Here is a 13,640-nt window from a genome sequence, read left to right as displayed (position 1 = left end):
AGAAGCCTTCCAAAAAGAAATGATGGTCAGACAGAATGCTAAATGTATGCAAGTGTATAACTCAGCAATTTGATTTCTAGGCATACACCCTTGAGAAATGTATGCTTCTCTGCACGCAAAGACATATACATAAATGTTCATAGCAGCATTTTTCATAATAGTCAAAAAATGGAAAAAAACAATGTCCATGAGCAGTAGAATGGATAAACAAATTGTCATATATTTTGTATAAGAGAAAGTGTACATCAATGAAAATGAAAAAAACAAAAAAGATACATAGCAATATGTATGATAAAAAACATAAATGTTGAGTTAAACAATACAAAACAGAAGAAACTGTGTTGTATGATACCATTTATATAAAGTTCAAATGTAGGTAAACTAAAATGATAGTATTTTAGAGTGCATATTTAAGTGGTAAAAGCAAAAAGAAAAACAAGAAAGTGAGGAGTGCCTGGGTGGCTCAGTCAGTTAAGCATCTGCCTTCGGCTCAGGTCTTGATCCCAAGGTCCTGGGATGGAGCTCCGCATCGGGCTCCCTCCTCGGCGGGAAGCCTGCTTCTCCCTCTCCCACTCCCCCTGCTTGTGTTCCTGCTCTTGCTATCTTTCTGTCAAATAAATAAATAAAATCTTTAAAAAAAAAAAAAAAGAAAGAAAGCAATTACATAGTTAGGCTGAGAGTTGCTTTTGGGAGCAGGGAGGGGATAGAAGTGGGGAAGAGGTGTGGGAGTGGCTCCTGGTGAGCTAAGCAGTATTGTTTTGTAACTTAGTAGCTACATACACATTTGCTTTGTAAATTTTGTTGAAGTTGTACATTTGTTTTATGTCTTTAGGTAAGTATATTATATATTATATATAATAGTAAAGTAAGTGATAGTAAATAGTAAAGTAAGTATATATATATATATATAATAGTAAAAAGCCTTTAGATAAATATTGTTTTTAGAAAATTAATATTGCATGTGATCATTAAGATCAGCTCCTCTGTGAGCTCATGATGTAATTTCACCATTCTAAAGTAAACAAGTGCTTGTAATTTTTTTACACCAGAATTTTTTGAGTTTTTAAAAATATTTTTCTCTCTTCTTCATAATGATAGTTAAATTAATTCTTTGTTTTGAGGTTTGAGAATGTATAAAAAATTTTTTTTAATTTTCCTATTTGTGAGAACATTTGAAAATTGCATCTTACTATTTGGAGACTGGGAATTTACAATACCACAGCTTAGTTATTTGAAAAGGTTGATTTTAGTCTGCCACAGAAATTGATTCTTTTCCAATCTGGAGACCTCAGGATGTTCTGATCTTGGAGAAAATTGCTAGTAGAATAAAAATGGATAGCACTGAGTACATCATGTCCTTCCTTTTTCTTTGCCAATCTTAAATAATGCTTAGAATAGACCACAGCATCAGTTCTCCAAGTTGTCCTACTTGGGACTTCCTTTTTACAACTCTCCATGAGCCAATCAAAGAATTACAAAAGAGTCAACTCTTAATTTGCAGAAGGAAAAAGATTGGCCTGGAAAAGAGTAGCTGAATCTGAAAGTATGTCTTTTAAAATACATCTTAGTATCAGTGACAGACCAGTGGCAGTCATGACAGCAATGTGTGAAAACCTTCATTGACACCATCTAATAAGACAAGAGACAACAGGTCCTGCCAAGAATGTGGTGAGAAGGGAACTCTTATACATTGTTGGTGGGAATGTAAATTGGTCCAACCACTGTGAAAAACGATGTGGAGTTTCCTCAAAAAATTAAAAATAGACCTGTACTATCCAGCAATTCTCCTTCTGGGCATATACCCAGCGGAAATCAAAACAGGCTTTTGAAAAGATACATGCATTTCCATGTTTATCACAGCATTATTTATAATAGCTAAATATGTAATCAGCCCAAATGCCCATCAGTGGATGAATGGATAAAAAAGATGTGGAAAAGATTCCATATATACAATGGAACATTATTCTGCCATGAAAAAGGAAGGTATCTTCCCATTTGTGACAACATGGATAGACTTTATGCCACATTATGCCAAACTAGATAAATCAGACAAAGAAAGATTTGTCACTTGTCATTCATAGTCCTGTCTTGATTGGGTGGTTCTAGTTTTCTGCTGCCCTTAATCACAGAACTCCTATATTCCAGACATAGTCTTCTTTACCTTCATTGTGGAGTAATAGTTCAATTTCCCCTTGGTTATCATGATCAGTCACCCTAGCCAAAACCATAACTCTTCTTGCCTGCTGTTTCAGAGGCATGAGAAGCTCCAAGTAGCCAGGCAGCAGTATTAACTTATAGTTCAATGGAATAATTGTGTCTCCTTGGTGAAAGCATTCCTCCCTCTGGAACTAAGATCTCTAGGCCAGCAAAGCATAGAGCCACAGGAACAAGAAGCAAAAGTTTTGCCAGTAGGTTACTAGGGATAATAGCAAATGGTGCCACTCCACTTTCCACTTGAATGATTCCTAGACTCATGAATCCTACAGTAGAAATAACACCATATATTGGACACTGATTCAGAGCACATGCAGCTTTCTGTGGAACCTTGCCCCAGTGCAAAGTATTGCCACCTGGCTGGCATTGTACTGAGTCTTCAAAAGGCCATTTCACCATTCTATCAAGCAATCACATATACACCACTTCCATTGATGATGGATTATCACTGTGCATGCCTAACTTTATGGCTTCATGAGCCAGATAACACCCAGTTCATGATAGGAAGCTAACGTCACATGGTATCATGGAAACCCACAGTCAAGTGTTCAATCTCTGCAAAGGCCCAGTAGCAGGCCAAGGGCTGTTTCTCAACAGGAGGTTAGTTACCTGCAGATGATGTTAGGGCTTTGCTCTCAAATCCTAAAGGCCTATGCTGCAATTCACCTATAGGGGCCTCCCAAAGGCTCCAAACATCATCCCTGCCACTGATACTTCAAGTACCATTGGATCTGCTGGATCATATGGACCATGTAGCAAAGCATCTTGCACACCAGCCTGGACCTATTGCAGAGCCTTCTCTTCTTTTGGGCCCCACTCAAAACTAGCAGCTTTTTGGGTCACTCAGTAAAATGGGCTAGAATAACACACACAAAATGAGAAATATATTGTTTCCAAACAATATATTTTGGAGACAAAATCCAAAGAGGCCCACTAGGACTTTGCCTCTTTCTTGGTGGTAGGAAGGGCCAGATGCAACAGTTTACTTTTCATCTTGGAAGGGATATCTCAACATGCCCCATACCACTGAACCCCTAGAAATTCCATGGAAGTAAAAGACCTCCGAATTTTAGTAAGATTTATTTGCCACCTTTTGACATGCAAATATCTTACCAATAAATCTCGCATAGTTTCTACTTACTGGGTCCAGTCAGTATATTGTCATCAATGCATCAATGTAATGGGCCAGTGTGAAATCTTCCAGAAGGTACAAGCAATCAAAATCCCTGCAAAGTAAATTATGACATAGGGCTAGAGAGTTGATAGGTATAGTGAAAGTAAAACGTGAAGGTGTATTGCTGCTTTGCCAGCTGAAAGTAAACTGCTTCTGCTGGTTTTCTTGTACCAGAGATGGAGAAAAAGGCATTTGCCAGATCAGTGCTGCATATCACATACCAGTGGATGTGTAATTTGCTCAAGCAATGAAACCACATCTGGTATAGCAGCTGCAGTTGGAGTCATCACCGGGTTAAGTTTACAATAACCCACTGTTATTTTCCAAGATCCATCTGTCTTTTGCACAGGCCAAATAAGGAAGGTTGAATGGGGATGGGGCGGGAATCACTACCCTTGCATCTTTCAGGTCTGTGATGGTGGCCCTAACCTCTGTAAATCCTCCAGGAACTCAGTATCACTTTTGATTTACCAGTTTCCTGGGTAGAGTTAGTTCTAATGCTTCCACTGGCCTTTCTCACTATAAAAGCCTTCACTCCACAGGTCAGGAAACCAGTATGGAAATTCTCATCTGCTAATATGTTCACTTCAATTATGCATTTTGCAACTGGGAAAATAACCACAGGATGAGTTTGAGGACCCACTGAACCCACTGTGAGATGGGCCCGAGCTAAAACTTAATTGTTCACCTGACCTCCAATTAGCCCCTGCTCTTACTGGTGAGCCACAGTGACATTTTGGGTCTCCTAGAATTTGTGTCAGTTCAGAGTCCACATCCAGTGGTCCCCATAATGTTTCATTGTTTTATTTTTCACAATGATGTACAGTTATCCTAGTAAAAGGCCATAGGTCCCTTTGGGGAAGGGTAGGAAAAAGATTAAAAGTTTTCAGTAGTGTCCTTCCTCAAGGGGTTTTGGGTCTGTAAACTGTTTCAAGTATGGGAATTGATTGAGGAACTGTCCATCTCTGTTTTTATGATTTGAATTAGACTTTCAACATAGAACTTTTCTGCTTATACAGATAATTTGTTAGGCTTACCATCAATTTCACTTCTAGTAGCACCATGGTTAACTAGCCAATGCCATAGGTCTGCACAAGTCAGACTATTTCAGTTCTTATTTTGACTTTGCTATCCAATACAATAACCATACCCACCTTGCCTTTGGCAGTTGAGTGCCACCACTTGGCCTCTGCCACCTTGGGGATCCAATTATCTTCATTGCATTTAGGTTTCAAATTGAATGGCTGGGATTTCCACTATAAGGTCTTGCCTGCAGAGAGGAATGATCATGGAGCTTTCCAGTGACACTGGGCCTCACAAATTTATTTTCTTAAAGTATTGATGAAAGGTATGTCTTCTAGACCCTCCCAATATAGATGAGTGGATCTTAAATGACAAATCCACTCCAAAATTCCAATATCCCTAAATTTCTGAATCTCTCCCTCTACATCAAATCAAAGAAGGTCAAGTATTTCCAGTTCACTCACTGTGAGCCACCTTTTGGTCCATTTTTCAGTCAGTCAACCAGCCAAACTCTTAGAGCCCTTTCTGACTCCTTGAACTATAACATTAAATGCAGAATCTCTGCTTAGTGAGCCCATATCAATAACTTCAGCCTGATCCAACTTTACATTCCTTCCACCATTATCCCACATCATTAGTATCCATTCCCTCGTGTTTCCTGGATTTATGCATATACAAATACAATGAAAATGAATTACCAGAAAAATGATCACACTTGGATTTCATGGCAATGTCAAGTTGCTATAAAGGTTATAAATGCTTATTCTCAATTCCTGTGCTTCTGAACTCTAACAAAAAGTTTGGGGAGGGGGGAAAAGTTGGGGGAGGATTAAGGGACCCTATTCCAGCTGGTCCCTGGAATTGAGCTGGGTATCTACTAGACCACTCTGAGCACCCATGAAATCAGCCTGAGAGGTAAGAAGATCTGGATCTCTACAAACAGAATATCACAGGAGGTTGGTTTCGAGGTATGAAGTGGGGAGCCATGATTCCGCGGGCAGATATCGGAGGATAAATGGCAGCGGGAGGGAGCCTGGCCATGGGGATCCTACACCACAGGTGAGCGATAGCCTCCCACGCTGGGGATGGGGCACAGATTCACAGACTGGTAGCAGCGGGGAAAGGAGTTTAGGGCAGCCCCCCGGATGGAAACCTGGAGCATGCGAACTGGGGGCAGCTGGTGGTTTTAGAAGTACAAAGGGCAGAGACGTGCCCTGACCTGGAGGCAGGACTGGGAGCACTGCAGAGGGGCGCACAACCCAGGGTGCTGCAGTTTATAGCCGCACAGACAGAAACGGAGATAGTGTGGCCTGGAGAGCTCACTGAAGAACAGACTGCAGTCTCTCTGCTCTGAGGCAGAGGGTTGGAAATGGTCTCTTCTGCTCTGACTCTCGGAAGAGACGTGGAAAGCCTCCAGGGAAAGCCACCAGAGTACAAAAACCCCAAAAACTGGTTCCCACTGAGCCCATCCCCCGCACAGGGGGCAGGACAACTGCCCAAACAGGGTTGCCTGAGTAACGGCGCCCCAGACCCCTTCCCCAGAAGACAGGCTGGGAAAATAAGAAGCCAGCCACCCTAAGGTCCCTAGAAAACAGGTGCATCTTGCTTGGGTTCTGGTCAATAATTTGGACTCTATACATTCCCTCAACCACCCATCAACAGAATCACTAGGAGGAGGAACCCCCCAAAATACGAAAGACTCAGAGATTATGACTTATGCCGCAGATTTACAAATGGATGCAGATATAACCAAGATGTCGGAGATGGAATTCAAGCTAGCAATTGTGAAGACAATAGCTAGAATGGAGAAATCAATTAATGGCAACATAGAGTCTCTAAGGGCAGAAATGAAAGCTGAATTGGCAGAACTTAAAAATGCTATCAATGAGATCCAATCTAATCTAGATAATCTAACAGCTAGGGTAAGTGAGGCTGAAGAACAAATTAGAGACCTGGAACAATTTAATAGATAAAAAGGGAAAAGAGGAGGCCAGGGAAAAACAACTCAGAATCCATGAAAATAGAATCAGAGAAATAAGTGACATCATGAAGCGTTCCAATGTCAGAATTATTGGAATCCCGGAGAGAGTGGCAAGAGAGAGGACTAGAAGATACACTTGAGCAAATCGTAGCTGAGAACTTCCCTAATCTGGGGAATGAAACACACATTCGTGTCTTAGAGGCAGAGAGGACCCCTCCCAAAGTCAAGGAAAACAGGCCAACGCCCCAGCGTGTAATAGTAAAACTCGCAAATCTCAGAACCAAGGAAACCATCTTAAGGGCAGTTGGGGGAAGAGATTCCTTATGTACAGAGGGAGGAACATCAGAATACTGTCAGACCTATCCACAGAGACCTGGCAAGCCAGAAAGGCCTGGCAAGACATATTCAGGATACTAAACAAGAAGAACACGCAGCCAAGAATACTTTATCCTGCAAGGCTGTCATTTAGAATGAATAGAGAGATGCAGAGCTTCCAAGACCGGCAGAAACTGAAAGAATATGTGACCACTAAGCCGGCCCTGCAAGAAATATTAAGGGGGGTTCTATAAAAGGAGAAAGACCCCCAAGAGTGATAACAACAGAAATTTACAGGGACAATCCGTAAAAACAACATCTTCACAGGCAACATGATGAGAATTAATTCATATCTTTCAATAATCACTCTCAACGTGAATGGCCTAAATGCTCCCATAAAACAACACAGGGTTGCAGATTGGATAAAAAGACAGGACGCTTCCATATGCTGTCTACAAGAGATTCATTTTGAACCTGAAGATACATCCAGACTGAAAGTGAAGGGATGGAGATCCATCTTCCATGCCAGCAGACCTCAAAAGAAAGCTGGGGTAGCAATTCTTATATCAGACAAATTAGAATTTAAACTAAAGTGTGTAGTTAGAGACACAGAAGGACACTATATCATTCTTAAAGGGTCTATCCAACAAGAAGATCTAACAATTGTAAATATCTATGCCCCCAACATGGGAGCAGCCATCTACATAAGCCAACTGTTAACCGAAATAAAGAGTCATATTGATAACAATACGTTAATTGTAGGAGACCTCAATACTCCACTCTCAGCAATGGACAGATCATCTAAGCAGAAAATCAACAAGGAAACAAGAGCTTTGAATGATACACTGGACCAGATGGACCTCATAGATATATACAGAACATTCCACCCTAAAACAACAGAATACTCATTCTTCTCGAGCGCACATGGAACTTTCTCCAGAATAGACCACATACTGGGTCACAAATCCGGTCTCAACCGATACCAGAAGACTGAGATTATTTCCTGCATATTCTCAGACCACAGTGCTTTAAAACTGGAACTCAATCACAAGAAAAAAATTGGCAGAAATTCAGACACTTGGAAGCTAAAGCCCACTCTGCTCAAAAATGTTTGGGTCAACCAGGAAATCAAAGAAGAACTTAAACAATTCATGGAAATCAATGAGAACGAAAACACATCGGTCCAAGACATGGGATACTGCAAAGGCGGTCCTAAGAGGGAAATACATAGCAATCCAAGCCTCACTCAAAAAAATAGAAAAATCCCGAATTCACCAACTAACTCTACACCTTAAAGAACTAGAGAAAAGGCAACAAATGATGCCTAAGCCACGCATTAAAAGAGAAATAATTAAGATTAGAGCAGAGATCAATGAATTAGAAACCAGAAACACAGGAGATCAGATCAACGAAACTAGAAGTTGGTTCTTTGAAAGAATTAAAAGATTGATAAACCACTGGCCAGACTTACCAAAAGAAAAGAGAAAGGACCCAAATTAATAAAATTATGAATAAAAGGGGAGAGATCACGACTAACACCAAGGAAATAGAAACAATTATTGGATTATTATTATCAACAACTATATGCCAATAAACGGAGCAATCTGGATGAAATGGAGGCCTTCCTGGAAACCTATAAGCTGCCAAGACTGAAACAGGAAGAAATTGACAAACTGAATAGGCCAATAACCAGTAACAAGATTGAAGCAGTGATCAAAAACCTCCCAAAAAACAAGAGTCCAGGGCCTGATGGATTCCCTGGGGAATTCTACCAAACATTCAAAGAAGAAATAATACCTATTCTACTGAAGCTGTTTCAAAAAATAGAAACAGAAGGAAAACTTCCAAACTCATTCTGTGAGGCCGGCGTTACCTTAATCCCCAAACCAGGCAAAGACCCCATCAAAAAGGAGAATTTCAGACTGATATCCCTGATGAATATGGATTCCAAAATCCTCAACAAAATCCTAGCTAATAGGATCCAACAAAACATTAAAAGGATCATCCACCATGACCAAGTGGGATTTATCCCCGGGATGCAAGGGTGGTTCAACATTCGCAAATCAATCAACGTGATAGAACACATTAATAAGAGGAGGGAGAAGAACCATATGGTCCTCTCAATCGATGCAGAAAAAGCATTTGACAAAATACAACATCCTTTCCTGATTAAAACTCTTCAGAGTATAGGGATGGAGGGAACATGCCTCAAGTTCATAAAATCCATCTATGAAAAACCCACAGCAAATATCATCCTCAATGGGGAAAAGCTGAGAGCCTTTCCCTTAAGATCAGGAACACGTCAAGGATGCCCACTCTCGCCACTACTGTTCAACATAGTACTAGAAGTCCTAGCCACAGCAATCAGACAACAAAAAGAAATAAATGGTATTCACATTGGCAAAGAAGAAGTCAAACTCTCTCTTTTCGCAGACGACACGATACTTTATGTGGAAAACCCAAAAGACTCCACCCCCAAATTATTAGCACTCATACAGCAATTCAGTAATGTGGCAGGATACAAAATCAATGCACAGAAATCAGTTGCTTTCTTATACACTAACAACGCAACTGTAGAAAGAGAAATTAGAGAAATGATTCCATTTACAATAGCACCAAAAACTGTAAGATACCTCAGAATAAACCTAACCAAAGAGGGAAAGGATCTATACTCTAGGAGCTACAGAACACTCATGAAAGAAATTGAAGAAGACACAAAAAGGTGGAAAAATATTCCATGCTCACGGATTGGAATAATAAACATTGTTAAAATGTCTATGCTACCCAGAGCAACCTATGCCTTCAGTGCCATCCCGATCAAAATTCCAATGACATTTTTCAAAGTGCTGGAACAAACAATCCTAAAATGTGTATGGAATCAGAAAAGACCCCAAATCGCCAAGGAAATGTTGAAAAAGCAAAGCAAAGCTGGGGGCATCACGTTGCCCGATTTCAAGCTATATTACAAAGCTGTGATCACCAAGACAGCATGGTACTGGCACAAAAACAGACATATAGACCAATGGAACAGAAGAGAGAACCCAGATATGGACCCTCAACTCTATGGTCAAATAATCTTTGACAAAGCAGGAAAAAACATGCAATAGAAAAAAGGCAGTCTCTTCAATAAATGGTGCTGGGGAAATTGGACAGCCACATGCAGAAGAATGAAACTCGACCATTCTATTACACCATACACAAAGATAAACTCAAAATGGATGAAAGCCCTCAATGTGTGACAGGGATCCATCAAAATCCTAGAGGAGAACATAGGCAGTAGCTTCTGACATCAGCCACAGCAAATTCTTTCAAGATACATCTCCAAAAGCTAGTGAAACAAAAGCAAAAATGAACTTTTGGGACTTCGTCAAAATAAAAAGCTTCTGCATGGCAAAGGAAACAGTCAACAAAACAAAGAGGCAACCCATAGAATGGCAGAAGATATTTGCAAATGACACTACAGATAAAGGGCTGGTATCCAAGATCTATAAAGAATTTCTCAAACACAACACCCAAAAAACAAATAATCAAGTCAAAAAGTGGGCAGAAGATATGAAAAGACACTTCTCTGAAGAAGACATACAAATGGCTAACAGACACATGAAAAAATGTTCATCATCATTAGCCATCGGGGAAATTCAAATCAAAACCACATTGAGATACCACCTTACACCAGTTAGAATGGCAAAAATGGACAGGGAAAGAAACAACAAATGTTGGAGAGGTTGTGGAGAAAGGGGAACCCTCTTACACTGTTGGTGGGAATGCAAGTTGGTACAGCCACTTTGGAAAACAGTGTGGAGATTCCTCAAAAAGTTAAAAATAGAGCTACCCTATGACCCAGCAATTGCACTCCTGGGTATTTACCCCAAAGACACAGAAATAGTGAAAAGAAGGGCCATATGCACCCCAATGTTCATAGCAGCAATGTCCGCAATAGCCAAACTGTGGAAAAGGCTGAGATGCACTTCAACAGATGAATGGATAAAGAAGATGTGGTCCATATATACAATGGAATATTACTCAGCCATCAGGAAGGATGAATACCCAACTTTTACATCAAGATGGATGGGACTGGAGGAGATGATGCTAAGTGAAATAAGTCAAGCAGAGAAAGTCAATTATCATATGGTTTCACTTATTTGTGGAACATGAGGAATAGCATGGAGGACATTAGGAGAAGGAAGGGAAAATGAAGGGGGGGAAATCAGAGGGAGAGATGAACCATGAGAGCCTATGGACTCTGAGAAACAAACAGGGTTTTAGAGGGGAGGGGGGTGGGGGGATGGGTTAGCCTGGTGATGGCTATTAAGGAGGGCACGTACTGCATGGAGCACTGGGTGTTATACGAAAACAATGGATCGTGGATCACCACATCAAAAACTGATGTATTGTATGGTGACTAACACAACATAATAAAATTTTAAAAATTAAAAAAAAAAGTTTGCAGGCTGTCACTACACCAGTGGCCACATTTTGATTAGCATTGCCCTGGATACTGTAAACACCTCTAAGTGGATAAGATTATCTCAAAGTTCTAAAAAGTGAGAATTGCCAATGATGTTGCCAAAACTCTAGCCATAGACATCCTGCATTGGGACATTTCTCCATCAAATACTCTTCTGAAGATAGGTAAAGGAGGTAAGGAACAAAACATTTGATTAAATTTATGTATTCACAGCCTTAATATCATTGAGCTGTTGTTTATCTATCCGATAAATCTAAGGTAAGTTTATTTATCAACAGCCATTTTATTTCAAGATGGCAGTCTTTTTCTAAAGTGTAGAGCCATGAAGAATACTGTGGATTTTCTTTTTCTGATTGTTTCTCATTGTTTGTGTAGGGGTTTTCTTATCTTGTTTATGCTGGGTCTAGTCAGAATGGAAAAGAAGACTGTGATAAGATTCCTTGGTTGAACAAAATGGCTACATTTCCTTATTTACCCTCTTGAAAATTCAGTCCTCACAATTGGCAGATAATGACAGATGACAGTTTGAGCTTTACCAAAAGATAAAAGCCAGAACCAGTTATAAACATCAGGCTCTTAATTTATTTTTTTAAGACAAACCAAAAAATGTGAGGAGAAATATGTAAAACTTAAGAATCAAATTTCAGAAACTGAGAGAGAGATTCCTGAGAAAGAAAACATCTACAAAGTTAGTGTACAACAACTTGACTTCCAGAAGAGACCTCAAGTTCAGTTAGAGATGGGAACTGTTCAATACCAGAACTTGACCAGTTATTGTGGGCTCCTACTAGCTGAATGGACACAGACAGAAAAGAGACAGAACACAGACCTCCCTGTGTCCATGAGGCAGTGAGAAATGGCAGTGGAGAAGTGCCATGCTTTAGGGTTTAAATAGAGAAATTTGTGTACAAAACGCTGGGACTAAGAGGAAATGACAATGTGTGTTCAGAGTACAGAGAGTAATCAGCAAAAAAGAAACAGAAATCATGGGTGATGCAAAGTCCAAAGGTGGTGATGTGGAATGGGCAATATTTAAAGAACAGGCAGCCATTGAGAGTTCTGCCAGATTTGAAGGAAAAGGCTAGCAGGGTAAGCAGAGTCTTGGTTTTAGCAGAAATATACCTCCTGAGAAAGTAAAAAATTAGCTTGGAATGAAAGAGTAGAAATCTACCCACCATTTATCAGACTGGAATAACAGACACAGATAAAGCCAGCTGAAAAATTAACAGAAAATAATCTCACTCTCAAGGGCACTGAAAAGTGTCATAACAACCCCCTACTTTGAATGACTCCTGCTTTATTAATCACTGAGAAAATTTATTCTCTAAAATCACGGATTATCAGGACTCTGCTGCTTAAGATTATATCAATAAAAATAAAACACCCACTCTTGCCTGAAGGGTCTAAGTCCCTTGGCCACAGAGAATCAGTCTTAATTTACAGCTCAGGTGCAGAGATTCAGATAAGGGGTTTCTGAATACAACAGTCCACATCCATCTTAACTTTGCACTTTCCAAGGACACTGGAACCTGGGTCTACTTCACGGTCCAAACCTGATGATGAGTCCGTTAGCCACAATCCTGCTTTTCTTTGAGCCTCTTGAACACTGCTTCATTTAAATATTACCTAAATTTCACCCTTTCCCAAAATCCTGTAATAGGTCTTTTTCTTTGTTTGCTGAGATACCCGAGGCCGCTCTTACATACAGTCTCCTTCTCTCACTGGGCCAGTAAGCCTGATTGTGTCAGACAACAGGTTTGCTGGTGATCTTAGGCTGATTGGGCTGGGACAGTTCTAATCACTATACTGGAACGTGAGGAGAAAGCTATGCAGAAGCCCAATTAGAAAGATCAAAGGGATTGTCATTTGGAGACAGCATAAGGGTCTACTTACTGGAATCAGGATAAGACAAGAAGTAAACGTGCCACGCCTAAGTGTTGGTCTGTTACAGCCTGAGCATCTTCTGCCTTCAGTTCCGATTGGTCTGAAGATAGGGAGATGGAGTTGGGATAGCAAGGAAAAATTCCGTGGTTTCAACTAAGGAAAGTACTAGGGAGTGGGAGTTGGGTCCCAGCTAGTTGTGACTGAAATCTGGGAGCAGAAGAAAGGGCCATCAATACAAGCTCAAGCCTGGCAGTTCCTGACTATGGAGTTTGCCTGGGGCCTCACACAGGGAGACACCCAGGAATTAAATTCTGCAAAGGACAAAGCATTGCCTTGCCACAATTTCTTCATTTCTTTGATGGGAAAAATACTAGGGACGAAAAGAAGGAAAGCGTAAAGGAGGGGAGGGGTATAGCCAGTGACAAAGGCCAAAATAACGGACTTGAGAGTAAGAGAAGCACCTTCTGACAAAGCTCTCTGTAAATACAGTGTTTCAGCAGAGTTGGGACTGTGCAAACTAATAAAAAACACAGAGTCTAACATATTGGTGATCTTTAAACTTTATACCATTTTTCTAAGCT

General features: G+C 40.4%; 1 protein-coding gene across 3 annotated transcripts in view; it reads right to left on the bottom strand.

Moving 5' to 3' along the window:
- DMP1 (dentin matrix acidic phosphoprotein 1) overlaps nt 1-13,243 on the bottom strand; it is a 36,467-nt gene extending 23,224 nt beyond the window's left edge. The window contains exons 1-2 of one of the 3 annotated variants that reach the window (XM_027597360.2): nt 13,069-13,106; nt 3,356-3,440 (exon numbers count right to left, since the gene is read on the bottom strand). The gene's annotated coding sequence lies outside the window, so the exon portion shown is untranslated. Of the gene's footprint in view, nt 1-3,355; nt 3,441-4,542; nt 4,657-13,068 lie in introns of those variants that run through there. The other 2 variants (XM_027597361.2, XM_027597362.2) reach the window with 2 other exon arrangements.
- Nucleotides 13,244-13,640: the final 397 nt, after the last annotated feature.

Source organism: Zalophus californianus, chromosome 2, assembly GCF_009762305.2.
Source record: "Zalophus californianus isolate mZalCal1 chromosome 2, mZalCal1.pri.v2, whole genome shotgun sequence".
NCBI classification, from domain to species: Eukaryota; Metazoa; Chordata; class Mammalia; order Carnivora; family Otariidae; genus Zalophus; species Zalophus californianus.
This window is presented reverse-complemented; position numbering and strand designations above follow the sequence as displayed.